Raw genomic sequence first — 10958 nt, forward strand, 5'->3', positions numbered from 1 at the left:
CATACGTGTCTACCATAACATTGTATATGAGATAGCTACCTGATGAATCGCAAAGAACAATAAAGAACGAAGTATGTTTATTTCTGGAGATTCGAACATTTGTAACTTGATGACGTCGTACTTTGGACCATTACCATTACGGTCCGCCAACATAATATACCTGCAAAATGCATCGCAACCGTGATACAGTTTCAGAATATTGCTTTACACGATACCTGCACTCGTTTATTTACATATGCAGAGATACCAAACGAACTGTGACCGAATCCGATCATTTGTAATCATGATTGTCATGTGACTTTCGTCATTACCAGAACAGGCACTCAATATAATTCAGCGACTCTATTCAATCACCACACCTTGTCGAGCGACTAGCTTCGACGGAAATGTTCCGGAAACTAATTTTCATTTTGTTAGTGAGCTGTGCCACTGCGTTGATAAAGACAGGACTTGGATACAAAAGGGAAGATTTTAATAACATGCTCATATCAACAAGCGTCATGTTTGAAGTTTCAAATATTCACAGTGGTAAATGGTGTGTACTTCTGTGTCTCCAGAACGAGGCTTGTGTGTCCGTATTTCATAGACGGCAACAACGACGGTGTCAGATCCATGACGTGCTGTTCATGTCGCCTGAGGACGGGGAAGAAGAGACAGGCACCGAGTACAACAGTTTAATAACAGGTGAGTGAGTGAGTTAATATTTCACATCGGCAGTATCGTGACGAGAAGTTACATATTAATGATACAGTACAGTGACTAGAATATCACAGATTCGATTTAAAATGAGTTGAGAATATTAAAAAGCAGTAAGTGTTAGTGAACAACACAATACAAAAATGGCCTAGAGATTGTCACTGAAGGGTGATCACCATACTAGGGAACATGGGGACTTATAATACCTTTGCTTCCTGCATGGACCCAAGCAGGATTTATATCACCCTTCAGTAACTGGCGATAGTTTAGAAATTAAGCCTAAGATAAAAATGACGAAAATAATATGTTTAAAAGTCTGGCATGCATACAATTCTTCGAATGATGTTACATACCCTCTTAGGGGGGACAATAATTTTATGCTACTTCATCCCCCCACGAGGGCACAGCCACTAACAATCTAATTTATTATTTAGCACTACCAGTATATAAAAATCACATTATGTACATCAAAATGTATGAAATAATTTTATTTCTTTAAAAAGCTCAATATTAAATGAAAGTTTACATGAATAAAACGGTCCTTGACTGTTTTTACACTGTAATATTTATTCCTTGCGATGGAAAAATTAATACAGTCAAGCAGAACAGACTTGACCGTGATACTTTCATCACAAAGGATGCAAACGGAGGATCCTCACCTTTCAATAAATATTCATGTGTATACCTGCTGGGGCCAATACGACATCGTCGCATAATGACTTCTTCAAATCTGGACTGACAGTCCAAGAAGGTATATCCGATAATTGGTTTAATTTCATGTAACCTATTTATACCTACTTGGGTATCCCACTTCTGTTGCATTAGATCACGAATGTAAGATCAAGGCTGGGTAACCAACAAAGGAAGATGTCATATTGGCCAATAGCAAGGTCATAAAATAACTCAAGAATTTCAATTAATAATGGATGTTACATGACATAATTTTAATAGCCTGTAGGCACGAAAATGAATCTGAAAATATAATGAATTGTTTATATTTGGATCGTTTCTTAATATATATTTAGTGTTGTTAAAATTGCGTTTGCTTCTGCTGTGAATATTGAACTATTATCTTTTAGTCGTGAAGATACTGTTCTGGATCAAATGACAGTGGCACTAGCAACTGTGTCACCATCCTTGGATCCGTGTGTAAATATAGATTTATAAGTGTCATTAGTGTTTCATAATTGATTGTATATACTGCCCTAGGGCAAGCTCATGACACTGCAGCAGGAGCCGACAACATCCACTATCAGCTCCTGAAACACTTGCCGGATTCATGTTTGGAAACGTTACTGTATGTATTTGATGAAAAAAGGACAACCAGAAATTGTCCTCCTTCGTGGCACAATGCTATTATTATTCCTATTCCAAAGCCTGGACGGGATCACATAGATCGGTCCAACTCCCGTCCAATATCATTAACTAGCTGTGTTTGTAAAACCATGGAGCGCATGGTCAACAATCGATTAGTCTGGTACCTGGAGACCAGACCCGTGAAGATTCCGGGGTAGAATAGGTCTTCAGCAACCAATGCTTGCCTTAAAAGGTGACCATGCTTGTCGTAAAAGGCGACTAATGGGATCGGGTGGTCAGGCTCGGTGACTTGGTTGATGCATGTCATCGATCCCAATTGCGTGGATCGATGCTCATGACTTTAATCACTGGATTGTCTGGTCCAGACACGATTATTTACAGACCGCCGTCATATAGCTGGAATATTGCTGAGTGCAGCGATAAACAACAAACCAACCAACCAACCAACCAACCAACCAACCTGGAGACCAATAACCTCGTGAGTGACATCCAGTGTGGTTTAAAAAAAAAAACCATTACCATTGATCATTTGGTGCGTTAAACCGTTTATTAAAAATTCCATTGTCAACAAACAACATACTGGATCAATCTATTTCGATCTAGAGAAGGCATATGATACAACGTGGAAACATGGTATTTTAAAAGGTTTGCATGAATTTGAATTGAGAGGCAGATTACCTCAGCTCATATTTCAATTTTTAAACAACAGACAATTTCAAGTACGACTGGGCTCTACCCTGTATGATCATTTCGATCAAGATCAGGGTGTCCCTCGAGGCAGTATACTATCAGTCACATTTTTCAGCATCAAAATTAATAGGCTCACTAACGTATTAAACAATAGTGTTGGTGGTTCACGTTTTGTGGACGATTTCAACATTTCTTCTTGTGGTAAGAATATGAATACAATAGAAAGACAGTAACAGCTGTCTTAACAAGCTTCAACGAAATCGGCTTCAAATATTCTTAATCCAAAACAAACTGTATTCACTTTTGTTGTAAATATAAAACTTTAAAGGACCCAGATTTGGTTTTCGATGGTACTCCTATCAAGGTAGAAGGAGGAGGCCAAATTCCTTTGACCGTCATCTCACATTCTTACCACATATCAGATATCTAAAGGCAAAGTGTCCAAAGGCTCTCGACTTGTTAAAAGTCGTTTCAAATTCTGAGTGAGGAGGGGATCAGACCACCCTCCTTCACTTGTACAGATCGTTAATACGTTCCAAACTAGACTATGGTTCCATTGTCTATGGTGGAGCCTGCAAAAGCAATTTAGAAACATTGGACACTATACACCATCAAGGCCTAAGACTCTGTCTTGGAGCTTTTAAGACCTCTCCCGTGGACAGTTTGTATGTGAAGGCTGATGAGCCTTCACTCGAACAGCGCCGCATTAAACTTTCACTGCAATACATTACTAAAATTGCATTCCAATCAATCAAATCCAGCATACAATTGCGTTTTGAACCCTCAGTTTGAAAACCTGTTTCAAAATTTATCCAACTTAATTCCACCTATCCAAATCCGAATTCAACCTCACATCACTGCAGCTAAAATAGATCTAAATATTATATCACCTTACCGTCTTCTCCCTGGCAGAAGGTGAAGCCAGAGGTAGACCTCAGTCTAACCCAACTAAAAAAAAACCGAAACAAATCCTTTGGTTTATCAACAATCTTAAAACCAATTACGCTCCAAATATAATTCTCACAGGTCCGTTTTTACAGATGGGTCCAAGGATGCTGGCAAAGTCGCCACCGTCATTGGATCCAGAACTGTCTCCTCAAGAATACCAGATTCTAGTTCTATATTTATGGCTGAGGCCAAAGCTATCCTAACAGCTTTGACCTATAACATCAATCACAATCTGAACATTTCATCATCTTCTGTGATTCGTTGTCTTGCCTTGAGGCACTTAAAAGTGTCTCATCATATCACCCTTTTATTCTAGACATTTTAGAACTCTATAATGAACTTTCCACTGGTCAATGTGACATCGTCTTTTGTTGGTTACCAAGTCATGTAGGCATAACAGGTAACTCAAAAGCCGATGTTGCAGCTAAAGCAGCTCCTGACAAACCGTTATCTCCACTACTTATCCCATATAGTGATTTCAAACCAACTATTATAAGTTATACTCGGGATCTCATGCAAAAGAGGTGGGACACCCAGGTAGGAAGCAATAAACTTCACGAATTGAAACCAACAATTGGTCATACCTACTTGGGTTGTCAGTCAAGACAATGACGATGTCGTATTGGCCACAGTCGGTTTACACACGAATATCTGCTTGAGGCAGATGAGGACGAACCTCCTACGTGTATCCCTCGTGACGAAAGGTTCACCGTCAAGCATACATGTAATCGCAAGGGATTCACACTATCAAAGTGTAAATCTAAAAGATCTCTTTCCCTTGTCAGCGGTCATCTCATCATAAATTGCTTGAAAGACATTGATCTCTATAATTAATTTTAAATATGTATGTAAATAATTAAATGCTTGTTTTTAAATTTGGCGTGATGCTACTATTAACTCACTTTATTGAAGGCTCTGTCTAGGAGGTTAAAGTACCGTAAAAATTATTATCCCCCTGTGTGACACGTAATCCTATCATAATTGATGTAACTATCAGCAACCAGTGTTTTTAAGCCAACTCATTGATGAGTATTTTTTAATATTGACTAGCATTGTGCACAACCACCAGTAGCTAAAGTGATGACGTAAATCCTGCTGGGGTATCATGCAGGAAGCGGAGGTACTGTAAGTCTCCATAATCCCCAGTGAGGTGGCCCAGCTTTGGCTTCTGGTGGCCTGTAGCCCGTGTTTTAAAATTGTATAAAATGATATTTTTGTGCTGAAATAGGTTTCATGAATTGATTTTAAATATAGTATGCTCAAATATGTTTCATAAATTGTTTTTAATTATGACTTTGCGTAAATTACACAATTGTGAATAAAATAACTTGGTCTCGTCGCTATATTGCTGAAATAATGCCAATGCGACGTTACATTTTAACTCACTCACTAATTGATTGTAGTCTTGTTTATAAATTAGTGGATTTGTATCAGATTTTTTAAGTCTAGTAAATGTGCGGTCTACATTTGGCCTTATCATTTGCCAAGGAGACGATGAAAACAGTTGTATGGGAGCTATATCATGCAAGTTAATCTTAGCGAAAATGACAGATTTAATTCTTTTAATAAGTGGTGGACACGAGAGATGTTTTCTTATCGTAAATATCTTCGTAATGAGGATTAAATACGCAATAAAAAGCTGGATTTGACTTATTAGAATTTAATATATTAAAGCTAAATTCAGATGGCATTGTTTAAGAGAAGGCTCATCCGCTTCAACAGACAGACTTGGAAAAGGAGAAGTGCGAAAGGCTCCAAGCAAAGCCTCAGGCCTTGGTGATGAATAGTTTCTAGTTTTTCGTAAAGTACTTTTACATGCTCCATTATAGACGATGGAGCCGTCATCAAGTTTATAACGGATAAGTGACCTGTATAATTGCAAGAGGGTTGTCTGGTCTCCTCCCCACTTTGAATTAGACACAACTTTTAACAAATCGAGGCCCTACAGACATTCAGCTTTAAGTGATTTAATATGTGGTAAGAAAGTTAAATGGCTATCAAAGATGAGTCCCAAGAATTTGTCCTCCTTTAAAATTTTGATAGGGGTGCCATTCAAAAATAATTCAGGGTCTTTACGGGGCTTATATTTTCTGCAGAAGTGTATACAGTTAGTTTTAGATTTAGAAAATTTAAACCTTTTTTCGAGAGACCGCTTGTGAATTTTATGCAAACAGATTTGTAACTGCCTCTCTATTGTTTGAATATTTTTACCACGAAAAGATATATTAAAATCATCAACGAACAGTGATCCATCCACTGAATCACATAAAACTTTGGACAAACTATTCATTTTAATACTAAACAAGTTAACAGACAAAATACTGACCTGTGGGACACCCTGATCCTGAATATAATTGTCAGACAGGCTGGTATCCCCTCAGTCTTGAAATTGTCTGTCTGTTAAAACTGAGATATCGAATGAGGTAAACGACCTCTCAAGCCAAAATCATGTAAATCCTTTGAAATGACATGCTTCCAGGTAGTATCGTATGCTTTCTCAAGATCAAAGAAAATTGATAAAACGTGTTTGTTTACTGTGGCATTTTAAACAAAGGATTCTAACCGCACTAAATGATCAATAGTACTTCTATTTTACCGGAAACCACACTGAATATGTGTAAGAAGATTATTGGTTTCCAGATACCAAACTAATCTATTATTCACCATTCGTTCCATAGTTTTGCAAACACAACTGGTTAAAGATATAGGACGATAATTTGAGGGATCTGTATAATCCCAGGTTTTGGCATGAGGACTACAATGACATTATGCCACGAAGGAGGAAAATTCCCTGAAGTCCATAATTGGTCAAAAATATCTAAAAGTGTCTTAAGACATGATTCAGGCAAATGCTTCAAAAACTGATAGTGGATATTATCATCACCTGCTGTAGTATCATGAGTGAGCGAGTTGGATTTAACGCCTCTTTAAACAGTAGTCCAGTTACATCACGGCGTGTCAGCTTAATGTGGGAGGAAGGCCCGAAGTGATGCAGGTCTCAGACGTTAACCACTTCGGTGAAACCCACGAGCACGGGTATGGTGCTGACAAACCTAGAAACATAATCGGGGCGAACCGGGATTCGAACCCACAATCATAGGTTTCTGCCGTGCCCAAGAGACGCAACTCTGCACAGCGAATTGCGGCGCCTTAGACGACTGGGCCACCCGTGCCCCCTGCAGTATCATGAGCTTGTTTAAGATCGGTATGTAGCTCATGCAATTAAAATACTTCATTGGAATCTTCACCATTGTTAGAATCAAAACTTTTGTTCTTTTCCTGATGTTTCTGATATTTTAATTTGATGATGAAGAATTTTTGGCAAAAGTTGCGCCAAGTATATTTGCAATGTCAGATTTATCAGTTATGAATTTAAGATGGCGTAGAGACGATTTGGAACCTTTGCCTTTTATTTTTTAACCATGTTCCTTACCTTGGACATGGGCGTTCGTGAATTAATATTGGAGACATTGTTCCTCCAAGACTTGCGCTTATTTCGCAAATAAGCACGTCGTGCTTTGGCACCAGTAATGTTAACATTATTCAAATTATGAACAGTAGGGTGTTTGCGGAAATACCTTTCCGCTTTCTTCCTACTCTATCTTGCTTGTTTGGCCATGGTAGAATGGATATAAACATACTGTGTTTATCTCCTAAGTGAGTAAACTGTAATAAATAACAACCCAAAAAATATGTGAACTTAAGAAACTTTCTTTTCTATTTTCTAAGCAGTTTTATCTGCATAAAACGAGTTTCTGAATCACATCACCGCTCAGTTCAGTCACAATTTGCACAGGAGTTGTGGCTATGGCATGCACTATTGCATCTCAATGCTTCTACATTGGCACCTGCGGTAACCCTGTCCACCATAAACACTCTGTGCTCTCACGATTTCACGTACAGATAAGTGATTAAATGTTGATGCATCCGTATGTGAAAACAATTCAGTGAACAGATCTTTGCCTGCATGTCGAGCAAGATTTCAAAGAGCGTTTTACGACTCTTGGACAAAGGTTGTTTGATCAAGGTTACAACATTCAAGGCCTCAGTAAAGCTTTCAAAAATATTTATGGTAGACATGTGGAGGACATTTCCAAATTTGACGTTTCAGTGACAAAAATGATGTCCTTGCAATTCTGTATTTTGACATACTGTATGTTCCCGTTGTTTTTCAGGTAACAACTGACTTGCTTTTGTATATAATTCATTCAATCCGATCAAAAATGGTGAAAAACACCCACAATTGGAAGGCTGTGTGATGCAGTACTCACCAGCCATGACAGATTAACCACAGGCATATTAAAAAAAATCGGTTTGCTTTAATAAATGATGTCCGATGCAATTCCCTATTTTGACTTGTACCATATGTGAACAACCGACTTGCCTTTCATGTGTTTGTGAAGGGTGTTTCACCGGTGTGTCATGAAACGCTAACCTTTTCGCGAACACCTGGCATCATGACTATTTGATAGTGATTCATAAACACATGCTCATGATATAGTCGGAATCTCTGATTTATGTAGAGATTTCAAGTGGATATGAAAAGGGTTTTGTCGCTCTATAAACATATACATGAACATCGTACTTATTACGGAATGGCAGTCATTTTCTTATGAATACTAGTGTAAAAATAACATTTTTCAAGGATCCTAACTACATATTATGCAGCAAGTATTTATGTTACAGCTTTATGTCGTCAAGATCCAACAGCATAAACATATCACCTGTGGTTGTTGTCAATTCCCTAGTCATCAGTGTATTGCTTTAAAGTGTGTCCCCGCCTACAATGTGTGTTCAGACGACGTCGCCTGGTATATATAGCAACCAGTGGTTCTCATTTCTGCGTTTTCCTTTCTCTGAGGTAATTATTGCAAGAAGAGTGGGTGAACATTCCCCAGGCCACAATTCGGGATCTGATCGCTTCCATGGGACGACGTGGCCATACAAGATATTGAGAACAGAACAGATGACATGAAACCTAGATCAATGAAAATTACGTGTGCCAATATTAAAAGATCGTTTATCATCTGTTGATTATTTATGTTATATACAACATTTACATCTAAAATCAATTTTGCGTTTCATTTTTTGCAGAGTATAGTTCATTCAATTGTTCTTCGATTTGTAAGAAACAGTGTGTAGGTTTGGATCTATATGTTACAGGATTATGTTTTCAGGATTAATGTACCATATTCGTTTTACCGAATTGGTAAACGTCTGAGACCCGCACCACTTCGGCCTGTCGTCCCTCAACAGGCTGACACGCCGTGATATACCGGAATATAGTTCAATGTGGCGTCAAAACTCACTCACTTTCGAAAATATAGATGATAACTGTTCTTGTCTACCTGAGGTGCTTGTCCATTTGGCTACGTCCACAACCGCCTCCTCAACTTCTGCTATCAGCTTCATCCCGACAAGGTCCTGTACGACCTTGGTCTTGCTGACTGTACGTCTAGAGGAGAACACTTTGTTGTTATTGACAGTTCGGACAAACAGATCCACGTGGTGAAACAGATCACATCGTCATCGGGTTTGTATAGATACCTTCACATTCCCCCATTTCCACCCAAAGCAAAACATTCATTACAATTTACACAAAACGAATGTACAATTAAAAGTGACAAGACCATTACAATAATCACAAGAAATCTCTGCCCAAAACAACGAATCAGTGTTGGCCCTTTCAGAACACACCAGTTCCATTACAAGATATGGTTATCTATCGGGGTATTTGATAGCTGCGGTAACCGTTGCCTCCCATAAACGATTTTGACTTTGTTACCGCCTGTCCAACATGTTTCCCTACAAGATCCCCGATCCAAAACTGCATCGGACTTTAAAAGCTTCAAAGCGTCGTGCACTATCGTCAAATGCAACAGGATTCCCTTACTAAAACACTTGCCTTCACATACGAATACTTATATTTAGATATTTGGATTAGTGCAACACTGTATTTACTTATCGAGTTGGAAACCGGACAAGTAAAGACTCTCTCTACCCCATTTCACTTGGCGATGGCGGCAAAAAATCAGTACACAGGTACACAGAAACATCAACAATATAAGTACACGTATTTGAAGGAGGGGGCACGGATGGCCCAGTCGTCTAAGGCGCCGCGATTCGTTGTGCAAAGTTGCGTCCCTTGAGTACGGCAGAAACCTATAATTGGGGGTTCGAATGCCGGTTCGCCTCGATTTTGTATATAGGTTTGTCAGCACCACATCCGTACTCGTGGGTTTCACAGAAGTGGTGAACGTCTGAGACCTGCATCACTGCTTTCCTCCCACATTAAGCTTGCACGCCGTGATATAACTAGAAAAATGTTAAAAGCTCACTCACTATTTGAAGGCAAGTGGTGTAGGAAGCGAGTCGTGTTGCAGTTTTCACTACCCATGTACACTGTGGCAGGGATGTTAGTGTGGTGTGTTTCGAATCGGGAATCTATCAGGAAACCATCATGGAACAGACCATATCTAGATCTCTGTGTATCATATGCCACACTCGAGCAATATCACTGTGTGAGACAACAAGAATGGATATCTCACAATATACCCTTATTGGGAATCGAATCTGCATTTCAACAACACAAACTCATAGCCCAACCACGCTCCCTTAACCATATAAAAGTTAATTAAATGTCATTGAACTCCTGCAAACTGGATCAGTGCCGACACTATCAATCATATAATCTTCCATTTTGCTCTTTTACAATTCATTTATCAATAATAATTGCTTCTCACTTTTCAACGGATAGCAAAATTATGGTTCCTTTTTTAAACTTTCAGCAACTATGACCAAAAGCTACTTTTTCGATGGTTCAGATGCGGCAAATGAAGGACAGTGGGTTTTCCATGATGGCCGGCCCATGACCTTTTTTGCCTAGAGTCCAGGCCACCCGGCTAATGCAACTGCTAAGTATGATTACATCGTAGCCCACAAAAGTAGAAATGCATTTACTTGGAAAGACAGGGGGAAGGGAGAAACAAAGTACTACATCTGCCAAAAAGACCTTTGAAATCATTGAATACAATGTGAAAATACTGGCAGTCTGCCAAAGAAACAGCAAAACCGGAACCACAAGAGATCATCTCGGTATTTATTGGACGAATACATATTGGAACGACCTCTGTACACGTTGGTCGTTCCACGTTTCTGGCGTTAACGTTTTATGTCACACGAAGTAGAAAATAAACCTTAATATATTTCAAAAAGACCTTTGCAGCAATGAACACTATGTGAAAATACTAGCAGTCAGCAAATATTTCCTTTTGCTTAAGAATAAGAAAAATAGCCAACACGAGAGA

General features: G+C 38.9%; 1 pseudogene; it reads left to right on the top strand.

Moving 5' to 3' along the window:
• The first annotated feature begins 379 nt into the window (after positions 1–379).
• Positions 380–10669, top strand: LOC139446226 (C-type lectin domain family 4 member E-like; annotated as a pseudogene).
• The last annotated feature ends 289 nt before the right edge of the window (positions 10670–10958 follow it).

The sequence above is a fragment of the Haliotis cracherodii genome, unplaced genomic scaffold (assembly GCF_022045235.1).
Source record: "Haliotis cracherodii isolate W230 unplaced genomic scaffold, xgHalCrac1.p SCAF_6, whole genome shotgun sequence".
In the NCBI taxonomy this organism is placed as follows: Eukaryota; Metazoa; Mollusca; class Gastropoda; order Lepetellida; family Haliotidae; genus Haliotis; species Haliotis cracherodii.